Below are 15228 nucleotides of genomic sequence, written 5' to 3' on the forward strand. Positions count from 1 at the left end.
CATATAGAAACCACATGCGTGTCAAAATTAACTCATAAAAAGAGTTATGCCCCATATTGCACATGCGCACGTTAGCTCGGCTGGTTAACCATTAAATAAATCTTCATATGACTGAAAAGACAACCACTACATATTTGCGATGGTTAATAAGCTAGGCATGATCGTGCTATATGAATGAACATTGTCAAATCATGAATGTTATGCAACGCATATGTTAGCATAGACAAAGTTCAAGGCTCTCCGAGTACGCCGACGTCGAAGACCGCGAGGAGGATTATTTATTTTTACATTTTGTAGTCTTCTTTTTCTACATTTTGTAGTACTCATGTGTTGCAATTCTATGTAATAGGATAGTTGGAATTCTTAATCAGGGGTTTTCCCTTCGGAGGTGTAATTAACAGATCTTTTATGTAAATGTAAGAGTTCTGGAAATAATGTACATGCAATGTTTGATCTCCTTTTTATTGTATGCATTTACGCATTTAAATATATTCATTCTGTATCAATGACGTGGACGCGTATTCTCACATCCGCCATTTTCCCGTCATCAGATTCTGGCACGCCCAGTGGGACATATTTCTCCCCTCATCTTTGAATTCCAACATAGGATTTCAACATATGAATTCCCATAGTACATAAAGCATAAAACATTATGTACCCATATACAAAAAAAAGGTCAAAGAAAACTAATATATGGTTTTCTTTATTTTGAAGGTATGGAGGGCCAAGTGCAACAGTTTGTGACCCTTCGCTTCGGTGACCTCTGGCTTGATGTGCCAATTGGTCCTATCGTGACCTCACTAAGTGAAAGTTGGTAGACTACTGCTGCATCTCCAGTTGTACCAGATCAAGAAGAAGTCACTTCTCCACCAATGGAGGGGTTCACACCTGTTTTTTCAAAGTCTGCAAAGAGGAAAATGAGGGCTGCTAGAAAGAGGGTTGCTCAGAGTTCTGCAAGAGTGGTTACTCATGCTCCAGTGTCAGTAATGAAAGGAAAGACTGTTGAAGCAGGACCATCCGTTTGCCAGCAGTCCAAGGACAAGGGAAAGAAAGTGGTGTTGGAGAAATTCGAGTTTCCGCTACTTGTTTACAAGGGAAAAGAGGAGATGGTGGAGACACCCAACTCCAAGCTACCTGGGAAAAGAGGCGGCGTTGCGGTCATATTGCCGTCAGCGTCGTCTTCAAGAGGAAGGCCCACCAATGCTCGGAATATACTTCGAGCCGATGCTCTTGAGTTTGTCCCCTCACTGGCCCATAAACCTAGTGAGGAATGCTTAGGAATAATGAAAAAACGTTCCCTGGAATGGAAGGGAGTGTGACTTACACCTGGTGACCTCAAAACAGGCCACATAGATCCAACATCTGCACCATCAGTTCCTCTGTTTGAAGAAGCACCCATCTTACGAGAGTCCTTTGAAGGTTCGTTTGATCCAGTGCGACATCAACGGCGACAGAGAAATGTCCGTCGATCTTGGATTGATCTTCCAGCTGCCGTAGATCAAGATGCGGCGAGCCGACACCGTTCTCATGTGAGCATGTCTGTCAAGGGGAGATGGAAAAACACTCGTCCAAAGATCCAAGTTCAGAATCCAGATGAATCATATGTTGTTAAATGCATATGTCAAGCAATAAGGTCATAGCTTCCCGGTGCATCCACATCACAAAATGATGAGGGTGGTGCCATCATGCGACTGGCGGAGGCCCTGGCCCAACGACCTGAGTACCAAGAGTACATTCAGCAGCATCCTAAACACCAAGGGTATGTGAACCAAGCTGCTCGTGTCCGTTCAAGAAGGGCGATGTACAAAGAAAGAGAAAGGGCAGTGCGGGCAAGGTCTGGGTCGAGCAGAGTCCAAGGGGCAGAACACATTCCATCGGATGAGGACAGTCAGGCTAAAGTGAACAAGTGGCTATCAAATCCATCAAATGAGGTGGCCACGAGCTTGTCTCCATGGCCCTCTCGTAAGCAGACCAAGAATAAATCATTCGAGGTGTTCCAAGCAATGCCAGTTGGTGTCAGGGCGGCGTCAGACAAGACCAGCGAAACATCCTCCACATCAATACATTTCAAGAGGAAGAAGGCACGCAAAACTGTCGTAGAAGGTCCTCGTCGTAAGACACGAAGCCAAAAGGGTTCAGATTATGAAGAACTTGGGTCCAGCTGTGGTGGGTCTTATAATCCCCTATCGGACAGTACCCCTTGTCCTTCTGAAAATGAGATAGAACTCCGCCATAGTGCAGAGCATACAAACCAAGTCCTAGCCGTGAATGAAACTCGTTCGGTTGAAGAGCAATTAGCCAACCTTACGGCAGCACTTCAGCAAAAGGAAGACGAGCTTGCAGCCCTTCGAGTTCAAATGAACAATAACCAAAACAAAGGAAATGAAGGGGATGGTGGCGCAAGTGCTAGCAGCCAACATGGAGGAGCAGGGCTTAACCTTGAGGAGATCCAAAGAATGATCGCTAAAGGGGTAAAGTCGCAGTTGATGCAAACTCAGTACTCGATGCGGCCAGGGTATGTTAAGCCGTACCCACCTGATGTGGACCTAGTTCCTTTCCCAACAAATTACAGGCAACCGCAGTTTAGTAAGTTCAACAGGAGTGGATCTCCCCATGAGCACATAGCACACTTCCTTGCTGCTTGTCAGGATACAGCTAACAACGGAGCACTTCTCCTTAGGCAGTTTGTACAGACATTGTCCTGGCCTGCCTTCACTTGGTACAGCAAACTACCTCCAAGCTCCATAGAAACGTGGGAACAAATGCAAAACTCATTCCTCGAGCAGTTTTATAGCACACAGAGGACGGTGGGCATAACTGAGTTGACCCAAACTGAACAGGGGTTCAATGAGAGGGCAGCTGATTTCATAAATAGATGGAGAAACCTAAGTCTTCACTGCCCACAACCAATTACTGAGCCAGAAGCAGCGCGCATGTGCATGAACAATCTCCGCTCAGAAGTGGCCGTCCAGTTACAAGGAGTGAGGCCCCTCACGTTTGGAGAGTTAGCTTCCAAATCCACGAATATAGAAAATTTTATGCAGCTTGTCGCTCGTCGAACAAAAACGACGTTCAACAAGCCTACAGACAAAGGTGGTCAGCGTGAAAAGTTGCCGATGAAACCCAAGTCTGCACAAGCCATGGAGATAACGACGGTAAAACCTCGGTTTCAGCCCGGAAGAGCACCTATAGGGAACCAAGGACAACGAGATGCACATGTTGGTAGGAGGCCAACTCTAAGCGAACGACAAAACAGGGAGTACTCTTTTCCTGTAGAAGAAATTGATGACCTTTTCACTGGTTTAAAGGAGTTGAGTCTGATAGAACTTCCCAAGCCCAAAAGGCCGGAAGAAGCTTCAAAATTTGATGATCCAAATTTCTGTCACTACCATCGCATTTTGGGCCATACACTCAAAGATTGCTTTGTTGTGAAGAATATCATCCAGAAAATGATCGGTGAGGGGACCATTGATGCGGATCTCCTCAAAAGCATGACAAAGGGAAAGAAAAAGGCTTCAGAAAATGTCGCCACCCTCCAAGATGAAGCGGTGAGTTGTGCATCTTCAAATATGAGGGGTACTTATGATGATTCAATACTGATTTCCGAATATGGTTGTTCTCCTATGATAATTCCAGGCCTTGCCAAATCGCAAGATCAGCATAAAGGAGAGGCTCACATTCCCTGCAGTAATGGTGCAGCCCAAGATTGGGGGCAACGGCGGTCAAAACGCCGTGTACTACCCCCAGTGATGGAAGAAGCCCCTCCTCTGCGCTTCGCACCAAAGATATATCAGCACACCACGAAGCGCATGAGAGTACCAAGTGAAGAATTCAATGTTCTCACTATTGGTGTGTTCGAGGATGACGGCGAGTCTCTGTGCTTCCCTGAAGAAGAACCGTTAGAAGTTGATCAGGTTCATCTTAGATCAGGTCGTCAATTAGCAGACCCTCATCCTCCACCTAGAAAGGAACCAAAAAGTAAGGATGCAGTTCCGAATGATTCGACGGACCCTGCATGTAGGGTGCCAGTCAAGTATGATGTAATCGCACATTTGAAGAAAATACCAGCTATGCTTTCTGTGTATGATGCTTTGTGTCTTTCATCTGATATGCGTAAAGCTCTTGTCACGGCACTCACGTTTCTTGAAGACTACAGAGTAGAAGTATCTCAAACCGAGGTAGAAGAATCTGAAGTCCTAAATATGAGGTTCACAGATGAGGATATGTTATTAGGCCCCAAGAAGCACAACAGACCTCTTCTCATGTTCGGCGAAATTGATGTATTGCCAATAAATCGCATAATGATAGATGGTGGGTCAGCTATAAATCTGCTACCATTGCGTACGCTCAAAAAGATTGGATATTTCAAGGGAGATTTGAGCAAGTCTAACGTGGTTATACATGGATTTAACCAATCAGGACAAGAAGCTATGGGTACCATTTCGTTGGTTTTAAAATTGGATACATTATCCACATATGTGAAGTTTCACGTGATTGATGCGGCTACATCATATAATGCATTGCTTGGACGCCCATGGTTACACGATAATCAAGTTGTGCCATCCACTTTACATCAGTGTTTCAAATATATAGATCGGACAGGTGATACAATCAGAATATTTGCTGATAAGAAGCCATTCACTATAGCCGAATCTTTCTATGCTGATGCAAAGTTCTACTTCGAGCCCGTTGATAAGGTGTAGAAGCCAAAATCCTGGAAAATACCCGAGCCAAATGTGGTAGAAAAGGAGGTCGTAGAATCCTCGTCAAAGAAAAAGACCTATCAGTATATACCAAGCAACCAAAGAAAGAAGGGTGACCCAATATTTCGTGTCATAGACAAATCCCATGACATGAAAGGTACTAATTGCCCTACACCTTTACCTCCTTTGGTACAATATAGAATAAAACAATCCCAAAAAGAGTCGCGTCGTTCAAACGTCGGTGAAAGTGAAAAGAGAAATAGAACACAAATATCTGCGTTTAACAAAGATGATGAATCTTTACCCATTTCTTTGTATGATAACAGGGTCTTGTACATGATGCAGCAAATGGGCTATGACATCGCCACTGGCCCGTCCTTATGTGATGCCCGGGGACAACTAGCACCATTCGAAAATGTGTTATCTCAAGAACAACTCGAAGCTCTGCATGAAGACCATGTTTTAAAAGAAATGGAGCATGGGTTAGGATATGAGGTTTGTATGGCTTCGGCTGAGTATACGAACATGACAGAAGCATCTCCACAAATGGAGGATGGCAACCAATGTACCGTGGATGACTTGGAAGAAATAAATATTGGTACGACTGATGATCCTCTTCCAATTTTTATTAGCAAACATTTGTCCAAAGAAAATAAACTAAAATATCATGAATTCCTACGTGCAAATAGAGACGTATTCGCTTGGACTTATGAAGAAATGCCTGGATTGGACCCAAACATAGCTGTCCATCGCCTTGTTGTACGAGATGATGCCACACCAGTGAAGCAAGCTCAAAGAAAGTACCGGCCTGAAATACTTCCGCAAATAGAAGCCGAGGTCGACAAACTCATAGCCGCAGGGTTTATTAGAGAAGTCAAATATCCCACATGGGTCTCTAGTATTGTACCAGTTAAAAAGAAGAATGGTTAAACACGCATATGTGTAGATTTCAGGGATATGAATAAAGCATGTCCTAAAGATGATTTCCCAATACCCATCTCTGAAATACTAGTCGATGCTACTATGGGGCATGAAATATTTTCTTTCATGGATGGTTGTTCCGGCTATAATCAAATTAAAATGGCACTTGAAGATGAAGAGTTAACAGCATTCCGCACACCTAAAGGCATATATTGTTATAAAGTAATGCCTTTGGGATTAAAAAAGGCTGGGGCGACATATCAACAAGCAATGACAATCATCTTAGACGGGTTGTTATATGTGATCATTGAATGCTATATAGATGACATAGTTGTGAAATCAAAGCACGAACAAGACCACCTGAAACACCTTGAAATGGTTTTTGAGCGTCTCAGGCAACATAATCTTAAAATGAACCCCATGAAGTGCGCGTTCGGAGTTTCCTCTGGAAAATTTCTCGGTTTTGTGGTTACAAAAAATGGTATTCAGATCGATCCAAGTAAAATAAAGGCGATTGTTAAGATGCCATCACCCACTAACTTACATGAACTGAAGAGTTTCCAAGGCCACCTAGCATATATTAGGAGGTTTATCTCAAATTTATCTGGGAGATGCAAACCTTTCTCGTGCCTTATGAAGAAAGGAGTCCCTTTTGAATGGGATCAAGCATGCCAAAACGCATTCCTAGAAATTAAGAAAATTTGATAAATCCTCCTGTTTTAGGCGCACCGATTAAAGACCGACCATTAATTCTCTATACTGCTGCAATGCCTACTTCACTAGGAGCACTCCTGGCGCAAAATAATGATGTAGGAAAGGAAACATCCTTGTATTATCTTAGCCGCACCTTGGTAGGGGCCGAGTGCAACTATCCAGACATGGAAAAAATATGTCTCGCACTGGTGTTCGCTGCACAAAAATTGTGACACTACATGTTAGAACACACTGTACATTTAGTCTCAAGAGCAGACCCACTCAGATATATCTTAAGTAAAATGGTACTCTTAGGGAGACTAGCTAAATGGGCGATGCTTTTGTCACAATTTGACATCATGTATATACCGCAAAAGGCCGTAAAAGGCCAAGCTTTGGCTAACTTCCTTGCGGCACATCCGATCCCAGATGATTTTCCTATAGATGATGACTTGCTAGATGAGGACGTATTCGCCACGACGGTTACAAAATCAACGTGGCAAATGTACTTTGATGGCGCTTGCCGACAATCTGGGTCAGGCGCCAGAGTCATTTTCATTACGCCTAACGGAGGGGTGATCCCATACTCATTTACCCTAACCTCGGCGGTGTCAAATAATTCGGCCGAATATGAAGCTCTTATCATTGGGCTTGAAATAGCAATAAACATGGGGCTCGATACGCTCTCTGTTTATGGGGACTCACAATTAGTGATTAATCAACTGATGGGGACCTACATGGTAAAGAAACAAGAATTGTTGCCATATTTCGAAAGGGCAAAAGAGCTCCTAGCTATGTTCAAAGATCTAAATATTCAACACGTAGTTAGGAACCAAAATGAAAAGGCCGATGCCTTAGCTGGTTTAGCTGCTGGTATGTCATTAAACTCAGACGAAACAATGGACGTACATGTAGAGGAGCGAAGAATACTGCCAATATTTGCTGAAGAAGAAGAAGCGATAGTATCTTCTGCAATGACAGCTGATGTATGTGAAATCGAGGTAGGGGATTGGCGAGCTCCGTTCCTCGAATATCTACTTCATGGATACCTACCTCTTGATGCTAGCGAAAGATCTAGAATTCGCAAAAGGTCAACCCATTACACATGCATCAATGACATACTTTATAGGCATTCCCATGATGGCATATTATTGCGCTGCCTTGCCGGAAATGAAGTTATGGAGGCCTTAAATGAGGTGCATGCTGGAATATGTGGCTCGCACCAATCAGGGCCTAAATTGCACTACCAATTAAGGCGTCTAGGTTACTACTGGCCCACAATGTTTGAAGACGCCACTAAATTTGCAAAGAAATGCCATGAATGTCAAGTGCATGCTGACTTTATACATCAGCCGCACGAACCACTCCATGCGACAAATATGTCTTGGACTTTTGAAATGTGGGGAATGGATATAGTTGGGCCAATTCATCCACCATCGTCCAAAGGTCACAAATTTATCTTGGCAGCAACAGACTATTTTTCCAAGTGGGCTGAACTTACACCACTAAAGGAAGACAAAGTGGAGAATGTAGAATATTTTATAAGAACACAACTCATTTATCGCTTTGGTGTTCCTTCTCGGATTATGTCTGATAATGGAACTCTGTTTAAAAACAAACAAGTGGAGAGATTATGCTCAAAGTTTAAGATAGACCATCATTACTCCACGGCATATAATCCTGCCGTCAATGGACAAGCAGAAGCTTTCAACAAAACTCTTTGCAAGTTACTAAAGAAAGTTGTATCAAAAAATAAACGTGACTGGCATGAAAAGCTTCTCGAAGCCTTGTGGGCTTATAGAACCACAACACGCACGCCGACAGGAATGACACCTTATTCCTTAGTATTTGGAGGAGAAGTTGTTCTACCTTTGGAGGTACAGATCACGTTGTTGAGGGTCGCTACACATGAAAATTTGTCGGAAGAAAAATCAGTACAATTACGTCTCGATGAATTAGAAAGACTAGAAGGTAGACGACTTCAAGCTTTGCAAAATCTTGAGGCATACCAAGCTAGGATATCCCGAGCATTCGACAAACGAGTCAAAAGAAGGTCGTTCAAACAAGGAGATCTAGTACTTGCGGTCATCCGTCCTATGAATATCGCGCGACGGATGAAAGGAAAATTTGAACCAAAATGGGAAGGTCCCTTCGTCATAAAAGAGGTTTATTCTAGCGGCGCATATAGAATCATATCACCGGATGGGGAATACTCGCCGGCACCGGTAAATGGGAAATTCCTTAAGCGTTACTATGCACCCTCACGAGTCTAAACTGGGGCACATAAGAAAAAAAAGAGAATATACTCCATACCTTCACGAGTCTAAACTAGGACACAAAAAAAATACTACTCCAACGACTTACGGGTATAAACTGTGATGCAAATAAAACAAATCATCGAGGGCGCTCCATACCCTCATGAGCATAAACCGGGGCACACCAAAATCACTCCAATAATCTTACGAGTCTAAACTGTGGCAGATTTTTTTTTATAGACTCCAACAACTTACGAGTATAAACTATGATGTAAAAAAAATTTAATTCCAGACTTCATAAGCTTAAACCGCCGTACAAAAAAATGGTACGTACATGCATTTATATAATAAAAAATTGGATAAAATAAATAAGGCTTCAGGCCATGCACAACGATAGTGTAAATAAATAAGGATGCTTCAACGTCAAGACTGGCGTACTAACACATCATGCATAAAATTTGGAGTTCCCACGTGAATAAAGAAAGTACTGATACATCTGAATTGAAACTGAAGACTGAAATTAAATGGTTCGAAGCGGAATGATGGTTTGAAATGACCAAAAAAAACTAAACGAAGTCGACGCCCTCTCAAGGAGCTCGCCAGTTCTGCAGGTTGTTCAACAACTGACTTGCTTCGGTCTTTAATCTGTTGTCTTTTGTTTAAATTTAGCAAGCCTTGTACGTTTGCCAGCATTGGTATCCTGTAGACTCTTCAGCAACTTCTTCTGTTCAGATTGATGGGCATCATGTGCTTGTCGGCGCTGTTCCATTTCCAATTTAAGCTTGTGCAAAGTAGCAGTAACCTCTTCAAGCTGGGCCTTCAATTCTGCTTCCTGTGCCTCCATTTCAGTGCACTTCTTTTCCACGGCAGATAAGTCCCCAATTATGTCCTTGGAAACTTCATGGCCAAACTTAATCTTAAGTTCTATTTCAGCAACAACATGTTCATCTCGCTCGGATTCTTTCGTGAATTCGGTCTGGCCACTCTCCAACTTCTTGGAAAGGTCAATAAGCCCGACCAACATGGCCTGCACCTTAGCTACCTCAGGCACTTGCGTGGGCAGCGTCTGAGAAACACTCTCAAGCATGATGCGTCGCTCGGGATCACCAAGGGTAGAGTCGTTCAGTCCTTTGAGGGCTCGTTTCACTATGAAATCCGTAGCATCCATAAACATGTCCTTGATGAAACTGCAGTCCATCTGTGCGCCTTTCCCTGATACAACCATCACCTCAGGGTCTTGTGAGTGGCGAATTTCTTGGTCACAACCTAAAAAAAGGAAGAGTCGTGAGAATTTGATGATAATGATGGTTCATAGATACGGCCAATTAAATAAATATTTATAGGTAAATAAACTACCAGTTAAAGTTGATAAGAAATCAAGAGCATTAGAGGTATGGGGCACAACTTTAGTCGCACCTGGGCTGGAAGGTGGATAACTTGTGCCACACTCGCCAAAGGTATAATCCTCGACGGATAAATCGAAAAGGTCACCAAGGCCATGGTCCTTTTCTCCCGTGAGAACATGGCCAAAATCTTCATCATTAACAAAGCTACTAAGTTCAACATCTATTGACGGACCGTCCAAGGTTATTGGTTCAGAAAAATCATTTTCTTGGGAAAAATCAAGTTTGCGCTTGAAGGGGAGCCTCTCTTCTTCGTCAGCATGAGTGGGCGATAAATTTCTACGCTTCTGTCCGCCGGTGGCCAGGGCAGTTTCCGGAAGATCATCACTACACACTAGCAATGGATGAGCAGAGGAAGAACCAACTGCAACAACAGACTTTGATACGCCAATTTGCTGCAGCTATATATATATAAAAGGATGATATTATTAGTACTGATTAGTACAACAAAGAAATGAACAAGTTGCACGCAGACCATTAACTCACCTCTCTAGATTTCATGGGTTGAGTAGCAACAACATCCTTAACCTTTCGCTTCTTCTATTAAAAGGAGATATAGAAAAAATGAGACAAAGAAAGGAGCAAACGAACTATGGTAGTACCAAATATATATAGACGTATATATCTTACCTTTTTCGAGTTGATTAAAGGTTCATCATTTGAGAGAAAGCCACACAGAATGGGACACCAGTGGTCCATAATTATCTTTCCATTCAATTTGATGGCTGCAATATGTTCCTCCCTACCCCTGGCGGAGGCTTCCTTTATAACAACAAAATCATTCTCTGAAAGCTTGCGAGGAACTATGTACTCCTCCCCACGTTTCAGAAAATTACGTTTCCGCCTATTATAATTCGGACCATTCGAGATGCCCGGACGAAGAGTATTGAATATGTTGTTAAATGGTTTCATAAATCCCACCCACCAGTTGTTCCAGGCCACAGAAGAAAATGCCTCATGCGCATCGTTAAGAAGGTACTGGAACTCCCCTTGGTCCGAGCGTAACAAATGCGACCAATACGCATATGCAACTCCAATATCCGCCTTTGTGTACACGCTGACCAACGGAGCATAGGGCACTTGTTGTCTCAAAGTAAGTTGTCGTGCAACTCGATCAGGATGATATGGCTCCGCTATGCAAAGATCATCAACATCAGTAGCACGCCTCCATGGAAGCATACCCCGATGTGAAGAAATGGTGAAGGACCTTTGCAACTGATCCACCCCGACTAAGTTCTTTGGAGCATAAGGATTCCAAAAAATATTGGCTCGGTCATCAAGGAAAATGCGTGCCTTAGCAGGACTGAAAGTTATGGGAACCCGAAACATAGTTTTAACCATGGTTGGATGCATCGGCAGTTGCTTAACATCTGGAAGATGTTTCCCTTTCACTTTGTCCTTAAATGGTTTTCTCAGATAAAGACCCATCCACCCCGCGATATAATGCACTGGCCAAATTCTTTTCTCATAGGAGGGAGCAACGGGGTGCATACTGATCCTTCGAAGAGAATAATACAATGAACAAAGTGCTGAGGGGGCCAAAGAGATCTTGCGACCCGAGACGATCCAAGAGGCCATAAGAAGGACACCGGGACGAATATAAGGCCCCCCACCAACAACCACGTAAGAGCAAAGCCAGTGGGCTATAAAAGCCGCAATATACATGTGTTGTTCCCGAAGGGAGGTGAAAGACGAAGTGCGTTCGCGTTTGTTATGGAAATGGTCACACCAAACTTGAAAAGTCACACTCCCATTTTCGCGGCTGAGCCGGTAGAATTCTTCTAAAAGACCAGATAAGAAATTTGGGAACATAAGCTTTGAAGGTTCTAGGTCATCTATAGAAGGAACATATTCCTCGTATGGATCTCCAACTGAAGGAAGACCCGACATTAGAAGCATGTCAAGCAGAATCACGGTGCGTTCACCAGATGAAAAAAGAAAAGTATTTGTTTCTAGATCCCATCTTTCCAGTAATGACCTCAGTAACGAATCTGAAACTTCATATTCACCGAGGGAGCAATAAATGGCCCCATATATATAATCGGTGTTCTCCGCTTCGCCTTTCAAACAAAACGAGTGGTTATTCAATATAGATATGCCCCACTCAACATAGCCTTTGGATTGCGGAACATACTCGGCTGTGTGACCATCCCAACCTAGACATTTTGCTACCATCCTGGTCCCTAGGGTGTAGGCTTCATGATTAGGTTTAGGATAAGGTGCTAGTGGATGAAAAGAATAGTCACTAACGGTAGACCCCACATTCCAACCACGAGGATGGCGCGTCAAATCCGCATGTGCGAGCACCTGCCGTCTGATCACTAGGTTGACCTCTTCACTAGTATTAGGCTCATATAGATGTCGCTCAGCTAACTGACAAATCGATAGTTCATTGGAAGGAATAGACCCCTCACCACGCGCCATCTATATGTAAAAAGGCACAAAATGAATACGATGGCATGTATATGTGTAAAAGAGACGTCGGGTTAAATAAGAAAAGAAGAAGGGAAACTCACGGTGGGTTACCTAGCTTTATTAGCGACTATCTCCAGCCAACAATTTAAATATTCTCCCTGTAAAACAAAAAAAGGAACACTCGAGTAAATAAAAGACATCAGACCCAAGCATATGATGTAAATGTTATGATGTGCTTGTCGCAAAAAAAAGAACATATTTTCGACATAATATATATGTGACGCTTATAATAGTCTCCACGGTCGTCTGACAGACTAAGCCCACATATGGACTTACCGGGACGCCAACCAAAAAGAAAAAGAGACATTTTTTACATCATATATATGTGGTGGTTATAGTCTTCCACGGCCGTACGACGGACCAAACCCACATAGGGATTTGCCGGGACGCTGACCGTGAGAAAAAAATATATTGTTGGCATAATATATATACATGGCATTTGTAATCATCTCCGCGGTTGTACGACGGACCAAGCCCATATAGGGACTTGCCGGAACGCCAACGGGAGAGAAATCATATTTTCGACACACATGCTAGGCTTGTTGTTCTCGACGGTCGTATGACGGACCAAGCCCACATAGGGACTTGCCGGTTCACCAACCGTGAAAAAAATAAATTTTCAACATAATATATATGTGGCACTTATAATCATCTCCACGGTCGTACGACGGACCAAGCCCACATAGGGACTCGCCGGGACGCCCACCATGAGAAAAACATATTGCCGGCATAATAAATATACATGGCACTTGTGATCATCTCCGCAGTTGTACGACGGACCAAGCCGATATACGGACTTGCCGGAACGCCAACTGGGAAGAAATCATATTGTGAACATATATGCTATACTTACTGATCTCAACGGTTGTACGACGGACCAAGCCCGCATAGGGACTTGCCGGAACGCCAACTGAAAAGAAATCCGGTGCTGATCAAAACGGTTGTACGACAGGCCATTCTCATATAAGAACTTGCCGAGCAAAATTCGTGAGGAAATTATTGGCATAGGTTACATAAAAGAAAATCGATCAAAGATGAAAAGGATCTATACTACACAGATAAGTCTTCACGGCTGTACGACGGACCAAGTTCAAACAAACTTGCCGGCACGCCAACCGTGAAACCAAGATGTTTCTTGATCACACATACATCCAGAAGAGACACCATCCCTATATATAAACAAAAAATCACATATTGTATACTGTGCGTTGCGTGCATGACTACGGTATATATCCTACTTTCAAACAAAGACAGGAAGGAGACGGACCTCGAAGATATGGTACCTGGCTGGAAAAAACGTGCAATCTGTTCTACTAGATTGTAATCATCTCACCTAAATAAAACAAAAGGGAGAGATGGGAAGTCAGATTAAGATGCATTAACCATCTACTCCTAAGAGCAGCAATCACGTACTCACCAACATCTGAGGCAGGAATCAATCTACACTTCTGCGGGGGTTGCTAGCTTTTGTGCCTAACAAAAGATAAAGTGAAGATCAGTTGCATGACGAAGAGGCAAGGCCAGATGCAATCGTTGATTTAATCGCGATACATACCGGAAGTCTCCGAAGAGTAGAGCTAGATTGAGATCGCCAAGGAGCCGTAGTAGCACACAAGCTGAAGCTAAAGGATATAAGGAAGAAGAAAATAAGCTGGTTTGGTTACCAAACCAACGACGAGAAAAGTACTGCTCAGCACGCTATGAGATCTCGGCAACAACGCTAGCAGTTCAAACCATTAGCTCCTTATCCTTTGGAGTCTCAACTAATTCTCAAGCCGGCAAACTTGTAACAACCCTCCAGGATTAAGGCCTTATCCACTTAAATGATCCAAACAAACTTAAAATAACATACGTACAACGCACCTGGCCGACTATCAAGACGGCTATTTTAATAAAACATGCATACACCTCCAGCGCCAAGCCAAATTTCTGAGGCACGTAAAAAAAGATACATATACTTTCGAGCTCTGAATCCGAATTAAAAAAAACATTCGCATTCAGACCTCGAGAGGCATCTGTTGACATCGATTTCGGCCAAAGTGAAACATGGTGCTTAGCTATTACTAAAATAAAGTAATTTATATAAAAATAGCATGATGATTTTCTACGGCGCCACTCAATATAAAACAATAGACCCGGAAATAAAAGGGAAGGGAATAAGCCATATCGCCATGTAAATTAGAGGATATATACACATACGCCATCATCAACGACGAAATCCTGATGTCGACACAAATTCAAGTTTTATAGACGATGCTAATATTGTCAATATATTATATCGCATTTACGAGAATTATTCTATCGTCATGAATGAAATATCAGCGACAATCACGTAAAACAATATGCTGCATGGCAGTGTAAAAAAAATCAAGTCACCATATAATCATGAACTTGTGAATATTTTCTCATGCCATTAAAATCAATTTGGCTCAGCTATCCCAGTCATACAAATGGCTAAGTACATGTGTGGTGCAAGTACGAGCATGCATGTGTTATGCATGGGTTAATTATACGGCAAGATTAAGAGCTAATTGAGTAATTAGCCAGCTCATGGCCACAACACATATAGCCTACATGCGTTAACTTATTATAATCAGTTGGGCCCATCCCACTAGATTTTTTCAGCCCACTAGAGAGATCAAAAAAGAAGTTGATCGCGTAAAAGGCCTCACGATCGACGGAACGTGGGCAAAGCTCCCACTACCCCACGATCACAAGACGTAAATGTGCCCAGCCGGAGGCCTCCCGCTGCTCTCCTCGCTCCTATATATACCAGCC

This window comes from Triticum dicoccoides, chromosome 4A (genome assembly GCF_002162155.2).
Source record: "Triticum dicoccoides isolate Atlit2015 ecotype Zavitan chromosome 4A, WEW_v2.0, whole genome shotgun sequence".
In the NCBI taxonomy this organism is placed as follows: domain Eukaryota; kingdom Viridiplantae; phylum Streptophyta; class Magnoliopsida; order Poales; family Poaceae; genus Triticum; species Triticum dicoccoides.